At 48.0% G+C, this 18,309-nt stretch overlaps 1 protein-coding gene across 1 annotated transcript in view; it reads right to left on the bottom strand.

Moving 5' to 3' along the window:
* LOC137434747 (uncharacterized) overlaps positions 1 to 18,309 on the bottom strand; it is a 98,582-nt gene that overhangs the window by 11,191 nt on the left and 69,082 nt on the right. The window lies entirely within an intron of this gene.

The following is an 18,309-nucleotide window of genomic DNA, read 5'->3' as shown; positions in this document are numbered from 1 at the left end:
CGTTCTCAGACGCCCAACTGCGAAAAATTCAATCACATAAAGAATTTAAATTTTGGTCAACAATGCGATAAACCAGAAAAAAACAGCAATCAAAACCATTTTGAAAAATTCACTTTGGTCACGGTGTGCAAAAGTCTTCCATAAAAAAAACAAAAAACAAACAGGAAACAATGGGAGAAAATTACACCAAAAATGAAAAGTGCAGTTTTACAAGTAGTTTGCTGAAATGTCTTTTTTCTCTCTCCTTTTCAGGCATTTCATTTCATTTTCATTTCATTCATTCACTCATTCATTCATTTCAGGCCTTGAAGGGCAATGACATAAAATTAGTGTAAGGAGGTCAGCTTGATCACAACAAACTTGAGAAAAATAAAGGTAAACCTTATACTTACTACACCTGTCTGTTTAATAATGTTCAGAATGAAAAGCAAACCATGTCACAGCAAACCTAAATCATGACCAAGATTGTTGTCTTAGCCAAGATAAATTTACTGTTTCCTTCAAGCAGCCGATCGTCGACAGATGCATGTAGATCATATGATGATCTGCAGGCATGGTCTCTGTTATTGATGTTATTGATCTCTGTTACTCTGACCACCATGATTACGAGGCAGTGTACGTCACTTTACAAGGTCAGCATTACGGATTCAAAGTGTGCAATTCTTGCTTGAGTTCCTCAGAGAAGTTTAAGCAGAGACAACAAAAAAGTATTGCACCAGGCAAGGCAAATCGAGCATCATGAAGGTGTCTTACCAACAATGAAAGAACATTAAAAATAATGCACATTTCAGTACAGCTTACCTATTTTAATCATCCTCCAAGAAGCCTAGAGTCGTTGGCAAAAGAGTTTGAAAAAAAAAGAGTGCGGTGAAGATCAAAGGTACAAAAAGGCAGTCCACTTTGCTATCCATTTCAATGCAAGATTGAAAGGGAATTGATGTTGGATTCGATATCAACCATCAGTCAAAACCAAAAATCGTCTTTCAACTCAGGATGTGGGAAAAGAACCATGACACGAACTGGGACAGGACCCACGTTGGTGAACTCGTGTGCGTTTGTGTCGTGCCAAGCTGCATGCCTGAGTAAACTTGATGCCACATTCATCGCATGCGTACGGCTTTTCGCCCGTGTGTGTTCGCCGGTGGCGTGTCACATCAAATGCTGTCAGAAAACGCTTTCCACACATCTCACATCCAAATGATCGTTGGCCCGTATGACTGCGTCGATGAAGACTCCAATGTGTCCGGTAGCGGAAGCTGAGCCCGCATTCATCACAGTGATACACCCGCGGTGGGGTGGCAGGAAGTGCGCTTGCCTGTTCGCTGTCTGAGCCACTTCCGAGTAAAATGCTGGCTTCCTCAGGCTTGACAAGGCCCCAAGTCGCAGCACAGCCAAGGAGTGGCAACATGGCTGCCCGTGCCAGGCTTGGAGAGATTCGTTGATGACCATTCCTCGTTGAGCTACCGCAGTCAGTGTGCGACGGGCTTCGTTGGAAGAGTGTTTCTTGACAGCTGACAGCAATCGGTTCGCCCCCTACGGGAAGGAAAGCAACAATTGCATTAAAAAAAAAGATGAATAATTTTGACATAAAAATATTTTTGTCAATGCTGCCAAAATCAATGTAGGCAAATTTGCATGCTGCTTGCAAGTGCAGTTATCATGGGTGCCATCCACTAGGAATTGCTTCTGCAAAGAATTACATCTGTGCCATCCACTAGGAATTGCTTCTGCAAAGAATTACATCTACAAATTCAGATTGGTCAAAAACTACCCTCAGCTAAGTAGGTGCATATTTTTCATTCATTTTTAATGTTACTTACCAGCTACAATGCAGAGGCAATTCTGTGGATGCCTGGGAATAAACTGTGGGCTCATTTTCAATCCCTGTCCATCTTCGTAACAGATCAATTCTCTTCAAAGAACTTCATCAGCGTGACAGCTACAGCATCATGTCTTGGCACTGAAGGAAATTTTTATATACCTGCATATATCTATATCGATATGTATTTTCTTCCCCTGCAGATACTATACTTATACATATATGGTGGGGTTGACTCACGTCGACATATAGTGTCACGTGGACATTTTGCTGACATATAGCCTCGGTGGATATATATATATATATATATATGTATATGTATGTATATATATATATATATATATATATATATATATATATATATATATATATATATATATATATATATATATATATATATATATATATATATATATATATATATATATATATATATATATATATATATATATTGTTACAGATCGCGGTTATGATGTTATAGACCGAGCGGTGGTTTAAAACCGCGACCTAACAAAAACTCACCCGATTCACCCAGACTTTGGCCGGATCGCACCGCAGCTGCTCAATGAGGGGAAAAGACAAAAACGACGAATGCAAAGAGGAAAAGGAATAAAACGAGAAGACGTACAGACGAGTAATGGGTTTTATTATTTACACACACAAGCAAAAAGGGGCAATCAAGTTTTATTTACAACACATAGTCATAAGACGCAGGTGACACAGTGCAAATTTAGCTTACCTACAGGCTTAACTTATCCCAGGACAGAACAAACAGAACGCTGACTCACGCGGGGGATGCCAGGAATGGCAGAAGGTGGATGGCTGGAGGGAGAGGGAGAGGTCCAAGGGGGGGTCCCGCAGCACAACCGGCGCGTTCAGCAGCCGCCGTTCCTCTTTGGCCCTGCTCCAAACCGCCGTTCAGGCCCCCTTTGGCGGTTGGGTGGTCTTGCGGCTGCGGCCTCTGTCCGCTACGTTCTCAGGACTTGTCTGGTCCAAACCCCCAACTCTTCCTTGCTTCTTTCACTCCTCACCACCGACTCCTCACCGCAACCAACAACCTTGCAACCAACTCCTCAACCAACTCTTCTCCCTCAACAACCCTTCTCTCTCTTTTGCGACCGACTCAGTCCAACCCAGAGTGCATCTCTCTCTACTCACTTCCGGTTGCGCTTTTTATAGCGCCCCCAGCGATCACGCCCCCGGCGCTTTGGACACGCCCATCGGGGGTGCTCACCTCGGCCCTGGTTGGTCGCGCGACCCTCGGGCTCCGCCCTGGATGACGACGGGCGGGCGCGCCCCTCCTCCCCTCTGACGAGGTGCGACACGCCTTTCTTCTCCGACTCAATGCCTCGTGGTTAATGGCGGCAATTGGATCGGAGGTAATTGGTAATCGAGGGCTCAGCAGTGACGAGAGGGGGAATGGAGGTTTTGGGAATGGGAATGAAGGGAATCTATCTCTTTCACTGGTGCAATGGAGTATTTCAATTAATGGAAGACACAGCCTTACACTAATACACAGAATAAGATATAACTGTCAAAAGAAAGGATATATCGTGTCCTGCATGTATGTTTTATGGACTAACTACGGAAACGCCCTTTGACCTTTATACAACCACAAACGGAGGGAGGAGGGGTGATATTTTACAACAACCTTTTACAACAACATTTTACCACAACAACAAAATAAAAAAACATTCTCATATCCACAACACTGCACCCTCCTCCCCTTAGGCACGTCCCGGGCCTATTACTTTTACCTTAGTGTGGCATGTAGGTGTAGTTCCCTCTACTTTTAGCCTGACCCTGAGTGCGACAGTTTTAAAACATAAATAAATGTGTCCCGCTGCTCCATTGCACCCTGCCTAACAGACTTACGCCCACAGTTAACCGAATTGCGGAATGGTCTTCAAACTACACACTGACGGTGGGAAGCATTATTTACAATTGACGCTATTTTTATTTACAAAACTAACCCAGGACCTGTAATTGTTCTTTCTGGGGGGAGGACAGTCTGCTCTGCATCAATGCACCATGAAAGCACCTATAACGCACCAACACACCCTCAAGCACCAATCAGTGCAGTCACCACTGTTCATCAATAAAATAAATCCAACAAACCCAAACCCTGCAGGTGATCTCTTGCTCTTCGGCTCCCTCTGCTGGTTATTATTTGTTCTTCCAGATGTTGTCATTCTTTTGCTTTGCTTACTGGCGGCCTATTTTCAATAAAGTGTGCCCAATGTGTCCTTTTTTTATTTGATTTTATTTATGGCCCACAGGGCCGACTAGTGTGGTTCACCTGTGGGGCATCGGTGCCCTGTGGCCAAGGTCCGCCAGCAAGATTTCGGGCCCTCATGGCCGGTTCCAGCAGAGGGGCCTTGCCCCAACCCATGGGGTCCATAAGTGGTGCTCGGCCACTGACATGTGGTCCATAACGTGGTGCATCGATGCAGACAGCTGGTTCTGGGAATTTCGGGCGCACAATGGCCGACCCACGCACGCTCCCCTCGGCGCCCAACGGCGCTCAGGTCCTCATGTGGGAGACAAAAAGGGGGGACAAGACAGATGAGCGAGGGGTAAGGTCTCAAGGGTACACGTCAAAAAGGCAATGCAAGGCAAAATGCGTACGGAGGGCGAAGTGAGAAAGCTCGTCCCTACCGTACGTCACCCCCCTGTCACCTAGCCTACCCTTGCCCTTACGCCATATGTACAAAATCTACACATTACCAATTCGTCACTACTGTCACGTCTTCCCCATATTTCCCCTATACCAAATTCGTCACCACAATCCCTCTACTTCAAAAATTTGCCATCATCAATTCATCATCAATCCTCATAAGGAGGAAGAGATGGAATTACGCACAATGTCACACCCACGTCATGATGCGTCTCACATTCCAAACATTTGCACAGTAAAAATAATTAAACATGGCATGGTGTGGAGTACCTGTCACCTCAGGTGAGTGGATGCAGATGGTGCGAGGAGATCCTTCATCCTAACTATCCTCTAAATGATTTTAACACACTTTACACTACCCGGGTTCTTTCTCCGGCCAAACCATTGGCCCTCTTACACTATGGGTTCTAAAAACCAATTCCCATTGGCCAAACTGTGGTGCTTCTCAATTTGGGGTCTCACTCCCCCGATTCATCTCCCGGTGCTCTAGCACAATTTCTGGGCTGCGACGTGTACCTCTCCCAGTGGGTCTACCCACCTGCACACCTCCACCACTGCAGTTGCCACCCGAGCTTACCTAGCTCCTCACCCTAACCTATCTAACTGGGGCAGGCCCCTCCTGGCTCTGTCACCCCACTCGGTGCCCTCTGGCACTGGGCTACCCGGGTCCGTCCTCCGGATCCTCGGGCCCCATCCACAACAACTACTACCGGCTCCCAGAGCCCACCTGCGGCCTCACCTGGCCGACATCCTCACAGTGGTGGAGCGCCCAACCAACTACACACACTAACAGGCTACACGCCCAGCCATTTCCACAACACCAACGCACCCATCCACTTACCATTCTGTCACCCGCACCACAGATGCCAATATCCAACTACAATTTACCTGTACCCTCTACCTAACACTTACACTACCCGCCCCGGGTATCCGTGACGGGGGTCCACTCTTCCCCCATTCACACCTTTGCACCATCCACTCCACTCCGTACCACTCACTCCAACTCTCTCCACACACCTGTACCTGCACACCTGTGCTCTCACACCTGGTGCCACCTGCACCCTTCTCTCCCCAAGCGCATTCGCGCTGATCCACACACTCACTACTCATACACTGCTCCACACACCTGTCCAGTTGCACACCTGTGCAATCACACCTGTTCAATCCTCACACACACGGCATCATCTCAGCTAACTACTCCCTTCTGAAACTTGCGCTTCCCAGTCGTCCCTTTAAACTATTGCGCTCCCTCGTCATTACAATCCACACTAATCTACCTGCGTCCCCACTACAGGTATCAGTCACTAACTAAACCTTAACGTTACCTAATGTCATCTTCGCTAGATCCCTACACATGATATATCCTAACCCACCCGGGCTAGTTTTCACTGCCATCAACCCCATAAGCTATTGCGCATTTGCCCCCACCGTGAGGGATGGTGGATTGGCCATCCCATCACCTGGGGCATCGCTCACTACCAATTTTGCACATCCAACTTCCACAAATCAAAAATTTTCCATTTACTGCCAATTCTATTCACTTTTATAAATTTCGTACCAAATCACTACTATCATCATCACAGTCCGTCTATATCCTAGCCTCGGTGCGTCATGACATCATTAAACTTGGCTTCGTAAAGCCGAGCAATGAATTCGGGTGGTTTGGTTGCCTGCAGGTTGAATCCGTCCGGCTTTCGGTTCAAGGGAGGTGGTTTGGTTGGACCGAGATTCCACGCACCATCTCGGCGCGGCACCTTGCGGTCCCGGGCCCGATGGCTCCATCTCCCCCGGTCGGAACCCCGTCCCCACGAGGGGGCACCGTTCCGCTTCCTCCCACTCGCCCTCGAACCGGACCGGTCGCCTCGCCCGACAAAGCCCGGACTCGACCGTGCGGGGCGGGGCCAAGCCCGAATCGGCAACGACGCTTCGAAGAGAAACGACGCAGCTTCGATCGACGCCGGGCCTCGCACCCAACCAAGCACCCCTCGCACCGAGTGCTCGCATCGGCTATCCGTCGCTCTAACCACTAAACCGGTTACCATCGATGCTTCACTTGCATGCTTACAAGCATACGCTACCCCTTTCACCCTCACAAAACCTGGCGTTCCAACGCCGTCCGTACATTCCACCAACGCTCTCTCTGTTACACACCACACCTCTTGCGCACACTTCGGTCCACACCTCTCCTCCGTTACGTCCTCCGTAACACTCACCATGGGCGTGCACTCTTGCATCCACCCACTAACGCGCTCACATGGGCTCTCCCACACCCGCGCCATGACCAATTCAGGTGTGCTTTCTCGCACACGTTCCACCACCACCTTACTCTCCGTGTCACACTTCGTACACCCCGACGTGCATTCTCGCTCGCACTCGGTTTCACACTCGCGCTCCGATGTGCCCTCTCGCACCTGCGCCATCACCAACTCACTATTCGTGTCACACTCCGTACACCCCGACGTGCATTCTCGCTCGCACTCGGTTTCACACTCGCGCTCCGATGTGCCCTCTCGCACCTGCGCCACCACCAACTCACTATTCGTGTCACACTTCGTACACCCCGACGTGCATTCTCGCTCGCACTCGGTTTCACACTCGCGCTCCGATGTGCCCTCTCGCACCTGCGCCACCACCAACTCACTATTCGTGTCACTCGCCGTACACCCCGACGTGCATTCTCGCTCGCACTCGGTTTCACTCCCACACTTTATAACACACCCACTCGCCGACGCACACTTTTTCCTCCCACGCGTGCCATTTCCACTCACACGGGACCCTTCACCAACGCCCGGATGCTTCCTCGATCCCAAGCGCGCGAAAATTCTTTTGTCGCTAAACATCCTCCTGCAAAATCTACCCGCACAATATACAGCACGACTCACCTGGGGGATCCTTTTCTCCACGCGAACCTGCAAACTTCCATTCGGGTTAGCGAGTACAGCATCATGATTTGAGCAGGGACTTTGTACATAATCCATTTCTCCCTGCAATTCCCGGGTTACCTCCGTCATCTCTTCAATTTTAATTCCCGCTACTGCTTTTTCTTTATTAACCTCGGCGACTGTTGGCTTTAATAAAATTCCCTCTACTTCATCGGTCGCCGGCTTTTCCAAACCCCGTGTCGCGATTTCTACCCCCGTCATTGTACCCGTGCTTTCCTCCGCTTCGCTCAACCAGCGCTTTTCGACACGCGTTACCTCCCCGTGCACCCCTGGGACCCTTTCGCCCAACTTGCGGTCTCTGTCCCTCTGCTCCCTTGCCTCCCTATCGGCCCTCATTCCGTTCGTTGTTTCTTTTAGTTCCTTAGTCATTTGAACACCCATGTTGTTAATTTCCCTGTTGGATATGAGCCCCTGGGCATACATTTTGTTTTCTTCATCCCACTGGGTCAAAAATTTCAACATATTTGCAAGAAATGGATCCCAGGCCGTTGGCACCGCGGGCTCGGCTGCCGCGCGCTCGTACGAGGCGCCTTTTTGCGCGCCTGATACCTCGTGCGTGAGAGCGCCATTTTGTGCACCTGATACACCCTCAACCACACCTTCTTTACTCTCCTCCACCACTTTTCCCACTTCTTCCCTGGGGTCCTGGGTCGATTCTACCCCGTCTATCTCTCCCACCGGCATCCCGTCGCCTTGAACAGCCATGGCGCGATTTCAAAATTCGGGTTTTGCTTAAAAAAAAAACCAAATTTCGGCAGCTCGTAATTTTGACCAAAATTTTTTTTTAGATGTTTTAAAAATTTGGTTCGGGACCCGAATTCCACTCCCAGACACCAATTGTTACAGATCGCGGTTATGATGTTATAGACCGAGCGGTGGTTTAAAACCGCGACCTAACAAAAACTCACCCGATTCACCCAGACTTTGGCCGGATCGCACCGCAGCTGCTCAATGAGGGGAAAAGACAAAAACGACGAATGCAAAGAGGAAAAGGAATAAAACGAGAAGACGTACAGACGAGTAATGGGTTTTATTATTTACACACACAAGCAAAAAGGGGCAATCAAGTTTTATTTACAACACATAGTCATAAGACGCAGGTGACACAGTGCAAATTTAGCTTACCTACAGGCTTAACTTATCCCAGGACAGAACAAACAGAACGCTGACTCACGCGGGGGATGCCAGGAATGGCAGAAGGTGGATGGCTGGAGGGAGAGGGAGAGGTCCAAGGGGGGGTCCCGCAGCACAACCGGCGCGTTCAGCAGCCGCCGTTCCTCTTTGGCCCTGCTCCAAACCGCCGTTCAGGCCCCCTTTGGCGGTTGGGTGGTCTTGCGGCTGCGGCCTCTGTCCGCTACGTTCTCAGGACTTGTCTGGTCCAAACCCCCAACTCTTCCTTGCTTCTTTCACTCCTCACCACCGACTCCTCACCGCAACCAACAACCTTGCAACCAACTCCTCAACCAACTCTTCTCCCTCAACAACCCTTCTCTCTCTTTTGCGACCGACTCAGTCCAACCCAGAGTGCATCTCTCTCTACTCACTTCCGGTTGCGCTTTTTATAGCGCCCCCAGCGATCACGCCCCCGGCGCTTTGGACACGCCCATCGGGGGTGCTCACCTCGGCCCTGGTTGGTCGCGCGACCCTCGGGCTCCGCCCTGGATGACGACGGGCGGGCGCGCCCCTCCTCCCCTCTGACGAGGTGCGACACGCCTTTCTTCTCCGACTCAATGCCTCGTGGTTAATGGCGGCAATTGGATCGGAGGTAATTGGTAATCGAGGGCTCAGCAGTGACGAGAGGGGGAATGGAGGTTTTGGGAATGGGAATGAAGGGAATCTATCTCTTTCACTGGTGCAATGGAGTATTTCAATTAATGGAAGACACAGCCTTACACTAATACACAGAATAAGATATAACTGTCAAAAGAAAGGATATATCGTGTCCTGCATGTATGTTTTATGGACTAACTACGGAAACGCCCTTTGACCTTTATACAACCACAAACGGAGGGAGGAGGGGTGATATTTTACAACAACCTTTTACAACAACATTTTACCACAACAACAAAATAAAAAAACATTCTCATATCCACAACAATATATATATATATATATATATATATGTATATATATATATATATATATATATATATATATATATATATATATATATATATATATATATATATATATATATATATATATATATACACAGTCACGTGAAAAAGTAAGTACACCCCATGTAAAGTTTTGACTTTTTCAACATATTTCAACATGGAGCTATTTGATCTTCATTTCAACAATATTGAGAGATAAAGGTGATACAATATAACAAATATCATGAAACATTTACATTTTGTAGTCCATTGTATAATATAATAAACATAAATGCAAATTTCGCATGTGGAAAAAGTAAGTACACCCCTACATTTATCACTACTTCAAATACCTAAAATTAGAATCAGGTGCACCAGCTCAGGTGCAAATGATTAGAACATCGTTAGAGAGGATCTTGGAGGAACCTGTCTTATTTAAACCTGACATTTAGTTTGGTTTGCTCTTGGTTGTTGAAGTGTGTGGCATTACCATGCTGAGATCAAAAGAGCTCTCTGAGGCCTTCAGAAACAAGGTTATAGATGCCTCCGAGTCTGGGAAGGGATTTAAAAAGATCTCCAAACAATTTGAAGTCAATCATTCGAATGTCCGGAAGATCATCTACAAGTGGAGAAGATTCCAAACAACTGCCAACGTGTTCAGGCCAGGCTGCCCCAGCAAGGTCAGCCCGAGAGCAGACCGCAAGTTGCTGAAAGAAGTCTCTAAGAACCCCAGAATGTAATCACGGGACCTACAGGTAGCTCTTGCCACTGTTGATGTCAAAGTGCATGAGTCTACCATTAGAAAGAGGATGCACAAATTTGATCTACATGGGAGGTGTGCCAGGAGGAAACCTTTGCTGTCCAGAAAGAACATCAGGGCAAGACTAAAGTTTGCTAATGAACACCTAGGCAAAGACCAGCACTTCTGGAACAATGTGCTCTGGACAGATGAGTCAAAGGTAGAGCTATTTGGCCACAGTACCAGAAGACATATTTAGCGAAAACCAAAGACAGCATTTGACCACAAAAACCTGATACCAAATGTAAAGCATGGTGGTGGAAATATTATGGTTTGGGGCAGCTTTGCTGCATCAGGGCCTGGGCAGCTCACCATCATAGAATCCACTATGAATTCTTCATTGTTCCAGAGGGTGCTTGAGGATAATGTGAGGCCATCTGTCGGAAAGTTGAAGCTCAACCGAAGGTGGACCTTGCAACATGACAATGACCCTAAACATACCAGTAAATCCACCAAGGAATGGCTGAAAAGAAAGAAATGGAGGGTTCTGGAATGGCCAAGTCAAAGCCCGGATCTAAATCCCATCGAGATGTTGTGGGGGGATTTGAAATGAGCTGTGCATGCAAGAAACCCCTCAAACATCACACAGCTGAAAGAATTCTGCATGGAGGAGTGGGCAAAAATTTCTCCAAGTCGATGTCAGAGACTGGTAGACACTAGACAGTTATAAGAAACGCCTACTTGAGGTTGTTTCTGCCAAAGGGGGCAATACCACCTATTAGAGCCAAGGGTGTACTTACTTTTTCCACATGCGAAATTTGCATTTATGTTTATTTAAATTATACAATGGACTACAAAATGTAAATGTTTCATGATATTTTCATGGCTCTGCTCCTGGCTTCGCCTGCCCGGCTCTTCCACCGTTGCCTCAGGCCCGCTCCCGAACTGTCCTGCGCCTCGTCTGCCGCTTCGGCCTTGACTGTCTTGCTCGCCGCTTCTGGCAAGCCGCTTCCACTGGCAAGGCCTACTCGTCCTCCTCGACCTTGGCCTTGTCCTCGTCCCCTTCGCTCCTGCCTGACATGGCTCTAAGGTACTCCGCTGCAAGGCTACTTCTGCTCAACACTTACTCCACCCCATCATGCATCTCTGCAATCAAATACCACGGACTCCTGCGACGACCCACATATATTCATAGAGGCTCTGGTCGTAAGTTTGTTTACTTACAATCAGGTCACTTCATTCCCGTACTCTGGTCGGCTCAGCGCACTCCCACTCGTCGTCCCAGCGCACCTGGTCACAGCAACGCACACGATCGCACCTCCTGTTTGCAAACCCTGGCTAAATCACCTGAGTTCATCCCCACCATACAAACAAACATGAAGCTCACTCTGTTCAATACCTGGTCCCTCAACAACAAAAGCCTCATCCTGAACGACTACATTCTGGATAATAAACTGGACTTTCTCTGTCTCACTGAAACCTGGCAACAACCTCTGGACGACTTCTCACTCAACCTCACTACACCCAATGTATATTCATAAATCAATAAACCACGCTCGGAGGGCCGAGGTGGTGGAATTGCCGTAATACACCGACAGGACATCAAGACCAGCCTCATCTCCATCTCATCTGCTCCATCATTTGAACACCTGGCTTTTAAACTCTCTGGTCACACGCAGTCAGTCATGGCTGTCGTCTACTGCCCTCCCAAACCACACCCATCATTCCTGTCTGACTTCTCCTACTTTCTGACCCAGCTCTGTTCCCTCTCCCCCTCAATCCTCCTCCTCGGTGATTTCAATATCCACATGGACTCCACTGACTCCACAATAACCACCGACTTCACCGATTTACTCACCTGCTTTAACCTCACTCAACATGTCAACTTTCCTACCCATAACCGTGGGGACATTCTGGACCTTGTCTGCTCTACTGGATTAATTTTGCACCATCTCTCTGGCTCCGACCTCACCCTCTCTGACCACTTAGCCATCACTATGACTATCAACATCCCCACCCCAGCACCAAGGCATTATCGCACTATCAACTTCCGTAAGCTAAACGCTCTTTCACCTACCTCATTCTCATCCACCCTCTCTGAAAAAATGTCCACTTCTCCCTTCGTTGACCTCCACACCCCTTCTGACCTCACTGACTACTACAACCACACTCTCTCCTCCTGCCTTGACCAGCTTGCGCCTATAAAAACCAAATCAGTTTCTTTCACCCATTCTGCTCCCTGGTTTACCCCTGAACTCCGCCTGATGAAAACTCGTGCTCGCCAACTTGAAAGACTCCGGAATAAAACAGGTCTCACAATTCACTCCCAAGCCTACAAGGACCACCTACAGCACTACAAAGATGCCCTCTCCCGCGCCCGCTCCGCCTACTACTCTCAAATTATCCACTCTGGCTCTGGAAACCCAAAAGCACTCTTCTCTACAATAAACAAACTCCTCAGCCCCCTGAACACCACCACCCAGTCATTCACAGTAGAAAACTGCATCTCCCTCCTTTCATTCTTCCAAAGCAAAATTGACAACATCTACAACAGCTTAACCACCACCCTCAAACCACCTGCCCCCCCTTATCCTGCCAACCTGTGTCTCAGTTCTCCCCAGTCTCCCCTACTGACCTCTCTGAACTCCTCATAGGAATGAAAACTGCCACCTGCACTCTTGACCCCATCCCCTCCAGCTTTGTCAAGGCCTCCCTTCCTGCTCTCTCTCCACTTATCACTGCAACAATAAACTCCTCCCTGTCTACAGGCATCGTCCCACCATCCCTCAAAATTGCTGCTGTTACCCCCATTCTGAAAAAACCTGGACTAAACCCTGACACCCTAAACAACTTCAGACCCATCTCCAACCTACCCTTTCTGTCAAAAGTTTTGGAACGCGCTGTAGCCACTCAACTCAAACATCACCTCTCTGCCAATAACCTGTATGAAACATTCCAGTCCGGATTCCGCTCCAACCACAGTACTGAAACTGCTCTCCTCAAAATCACCAACGACCTTCTCCTCTCCTCTGACGCCGGCAACCTCAACATTCTCATCCTCCTCGACCTCAGCGCCGCCTTTGACACCATCAATCACACCATCCTCCTCACCCGACTTGAAACCACCTTTAACATTACCGGCACTGCCCTCTCTTGGATCAAATCATACCTCTCTGACAGACGCCAGTTCATCTCTATCAATAACTGCAAATCCCCCACTGCTCCCCTCCCCCAAGGTTCAGTTCTTGGCCCCCTCCTCTTCATCCTGTACCTGTCCCCCCTTGGTCACTTAATCCGCCGTCATGGTCTCAAATTCCACTGCTTCGCCGATGACATCCAGCTTTTCATCTCCACCGCCACCCACTCTATCCTAACAAACTGCATCACTGAAATAAAATCCTGGCTTCAAATCAACTTCCTCCAACTTAACTATGATAAATCTGAAATAATCATCATTGGCCCAAAAACGCTCACCAAATCCACCCATAACTTTGCCCTCAACATCGACGGTTTCCCAGTATCCACCTCCCCTCACATCCGGAATCTTGGTATCATCTTTGACCAAACCCTCTCCTTCGACAAATACAGCCTTCTTTCACCTGAAAAACATCGCCCGTCTCCGTCCATCCCTCTCCTCCACGGCTGCAGAAACCCTCATCCACGCCTTCATCACCTCCCGTCTGGACTACTGCAACAGCCTCCTCTATGGTTCACCCTCAATAATCACCAATAAACTCCAATACATTCAGAACTCCGCTGCCCGTCTACTCACCCATTCCCGGACCCGTGACCACATCACCCCCGTCCTTTATAAGCTTCACTGGCTCCCCATCCCCCAGAGAATCCAGTACAAAATCCTCCTCTTGACCTACAAAGCCCTCCATAACCTGGCCCCCTTCCTACCTGACTGACCTCCTCTCCAGACACACTCCCACCCGCAACCTCCGCTCTGCTGGTACCAACCTCCTGACCCCCCCCCCCCCCATCTGGACCAAATTCAGATCCTGGGGGGACAGGGCCTTCTCCATCGCTGCTCCCACCCTCTGGAACTCACTACCTCACACCATCAGAGAGTCCTCCTCACTCACCACATTCAAAACATCACTCAAGACCCACCTATTCAACACTGCATTCAACATTTAACCCACAGCATTTAACCCCCGACTATCTCTTCTCCTTCTCCTTCCTTTTGCTTTGATTATTTCCCTATTGATTTTTGTCTTTTTGCACTTGTTTTTTGTACTCTGTCAAAGCACCTTTGGGCTTCTTGAAAAGCGCTATATAAAATAAATGTATTATTATTATTATTATTATATTTGTTATATTATATCACCTTTATCTATCAATATTGTTGAAATGAAGATCAAATAGCTGTATGCTGAAATATGTTGAAAAAGTCAAAACTTTACATGGGGTGCACTTACTTTTTCACGTAACTGTATATATACATACATACATATATATATTTTCACCTTTTGCTGACATATAGCCTGGAATAAAAATGCAGAAAAAAAATCAGGCTTTTTACATCTTTATTTGCACATCGTAACCTGCAACTTCCAAGTAAAAAACAAATTTTACAAATTTCAGAAAAATAATTAAAAATACAAAATTAGAATACCTTGGATGGATTTAAGTGTCCACCCCTCTTATAAAGCAATTGTAAATTAGCTCAGGTGTAACCAATCACCTTGAAAATCACACACCAAGTTAATTGGCCTCCACCTGTGTTAAATTGTAGGGATTCTGAATATTTCAGAATAAAATCAGCTGTTCCTGTAGGTTTCCTCTGCTGGGTAGTGCATTTCACAACAAAGACTCAATCATGAGCACCAAGGAGCTTTCAAAAGACCTCCGGGATAAAGTTGTGGAAAGGCACAGATCAGGGGATGGGTATAAAAATATTTCATAGGCCTTGAATATCCCTTGGAGCACAGTCAAGCCAATCGTTAAGAAGTGGGTGTATGGTACCACCAAGACCCTGCCTAGATCAGGCTGTCCCTCCAAACTGGATGACCAAGCAAGGAGGAGACTGATCAGAGAGGCCACCACGAGGACAATGGAAACTTTGAAAGAGCTACAGGCCTTTATGGCAAAGACTGGTCACTGTGTGCATGTACAACAATATCCCAAGTACTCCACAAGTCTGGCCTGTACGGTAGGGTGGAAAGAACGAAGCCATTATTCAAAGAAACCCACCTTGAGTCCCGTTTGAGGTATGCGAAAAACACTCTGGAGATTCTGAAGCCATGTGGCAAAACGTTTTATGGTCTGACAAAACCAAGATGGAACTTTTTGGCCTCAATGCAAAATGTTACATTTGGCACAAACCCAACACAACACATCACCCAAAGAACACCATCCCTACTGTGAAGCATGGTGATGGCAGCATGTTATGGGGATGTTTCTCATCAGCAGGGACTGGGGCACTTATCAGGATAGAAGGGAAACTGGATGGAGCAAAATACAGAAAATCTGAGAGGAAAACCTGCTGCCCTCTGCAAGAAAGCTGAAATTGGGACGGAAGTTCACCTTTCAGCATAAAAACGATCCGACGTACACAGCCAAAGCTACAATGGAGTGGCTAAGTAAACTAAGTAGTGGCTAAGTAGTTAAGTGCTGGAGTAGCTAAGTGGCTAAGTAGTGGCTAAGTAGTGGCTAAGTAAAGGAACAAAAAGATAAATCTCCTTGAGTGGCCCAGGCAGAACCCCGACATAAATTCAATCAAAAATCTGAAGCCTGACTTGAAGATTGCTGTCCATCAACGCTCCCCACACAACTTGACTGAACTTGAACAGTTTTGTACAGAAGAATGGCCAAATATTGCCCAATCAATGTGTGCAATGTTGGTAGAGACCTATCCCAACAGACTCACAGCTGTAATTGCTGTCAAAGGTGCTTTCACCAAGTATTAACTCAGGGGGGTGGATACTTATCCAAACAAGATATTCTAGTTGTGTATTTTCAATGAATTTTCTGAAATTTGTAGAATTTGTTTTTCACATGGAAACTGTGGGTTACGATGTGTAAATAAAGATGGAAAAAGTCTGATTTAATGCAATTTAATTCCAGGCTATAAGGCACCAAAAGGTGATAATTTTGAAATGGGGTGTAGACTTTCTATAGGCACTGTATGTACACACACACACACACACACACACACACACACACACACACACACACACACACACACACATACACACAGTCACACACAGTCACACACAGTCACACACACACACACACACACACAAATATATTGTTGTGGTTTTGGAATAAAGGATAATCCCCCTCGTAGGTAGACGCACCACAACATGAAGCCTTGCGATAGTTCAGTTATTTCTTAGTGAATGTAAGCGTAGTCCTTTCCTGTGTTAGTTTTGCATTGAGCAGGCCCGTGAGTAGGGCGGTCTTTTGGCGCTAGCATGCCACGTGGCAGGCCTGAACAAGTCTGCAAGGCCGAAGGAAGGAGCTGCAGGGGGAGTGGCCGGTAAGCAACGAGCCGCCGATCAGGGCTCGAGGGGAGTGGCTAACCACGGCGATGAGAGGTGGGGCTTGGAACATTCGAGTAAGGCCGGGGCTGAGCCATAAAACCCTGCTCCGAGCCCCCCCACCTCAGTTGAGAGTCGCGCAGCCCATGAGGTGAGAGTCGCGCAGCCCATGAGGTGAGAGTCGCGCAGCCCATGAGGTGAGAGTCGCGCAGCCCATGAGGTGAGAGTCACGCAGCCCATGAGGTGAGAGTCGCGCAGCCCATGAGTTGAGAATCGCGCAGCCCTGAGAGTTGGAGTTGAGTCGGAGCTCCAATTGAGTCTGAGTTGAGTTGAGTCGGAGCCCCTGTGAGAGTTGAGTTCGCGTTGGAATCGAGTTCGGGTCGAGGCATGAGTCAGAGTTGAGCATGAGTTGAGAGTTCGGAGTTTGCCCGAGTCAGAGTTGTGAGTTTGAGTTCTGGATCGGAGTCGCGTGCACATGCAGTGGAGTTAAGTTGAGCTTGAGAACGCGAGTGGAGCTGCAGAACGAGGGAATTGAACAATTGCTTATTATCATCAATTGTACACGAACTTTCCCCGTGCCCTGCGCTCTACGCTCTACGCTGTATTAATCGCGCTTGGGAAGACGACCCATTCCGGGCCACAGACGCGCGATCTCCTCCTGCCTGCCTTTTCCTGCATACGTGCCTTGACCGCCAGAGGGCCACGCCGGGCGAGCTGTCCCGGAGCGACCGACGGCAAAGCGCGTTTGGCGCGCGGACTTCTTCTCTTCTTCTCCCCATGTGCGTGAGTGGGCCCTGTGTCTGGGAATAAGTTAAATTGGTTAAGCTTCTGCTCTGTGTCCCCTTTCCTTCATCCTGATTATTGTACATTGTAAATAAATTGTGTTATTCCTCTTATTTGACCATTCCCGTCCCTTCCATTGATTGGCCTCGCATGGTACGACTAGAACCGCTCGAATCGGGTTCCATAAAAGTAACGGCACAAGTCACATGATACGCATACCGCTCGGGCGTACTCGATTCAGCATGGCTTGTGCGAGGTTCGGTCCCCGCTTTCGTGGCAGCGTGGGTTAAAGGTATGTGCGGCGTCGACCCGATACCCTTTTTCACGCTTGCTGCGGAAGTGGCGATTCGGCCTCGTGGACACGGAGACCCAGGGGGAAAAAGGGGTTTAATCCCCCCTTTGTAATGTGGAACGGGCTTCGGGAGATCCGCAACAAATTGGTGTCAGGAGTGGGATTTGAACCCTGGAAAAAAAAAATATGGACACCAATTTGGACAAATTGGCCGCAACAAAGTGCTGTCTTGGAGTGGGATAATTGGACCTAGAGTGCGCTTCACATGCTCAAAATTACGAGCGAACGAAATTTAGTTTTAAAAGCCAAATTAAATTCGTACCATGGCTGGCCAAGGCGGTCAAATGCCGGTGGGGGTAGTGAAGGAAGAATTAATGACCCAGGACCAATAGGGACAGTTGGTAGTGGAGGAAGCAGATGAGGGTGCGGCAGTTGGTAAAGGAAATGGCGGCGCCTCGCACGTCGTGGCGGAA

Source organism: Myxine glutinosa, chromosome 1, assembly GCF_964187855.1.
Source record: "Myxine glutinosa chromosome 1, kmMyxGlut1.1, whole genome shotgun sequence".
In the NCBI taxonomy this organism is placed as follows: domain Eukaryota; kingdom Metazoa; phylum Chordata; class Myxini; order Myxiniformes; family Myxinidae; genus Myxine; species Myxine glutinosa.
The sequence above is the reverse complement of the archived record's forward strand: the minus strand, read 5'-3'. Positions and strand labels throughout refer to the sequence as shown.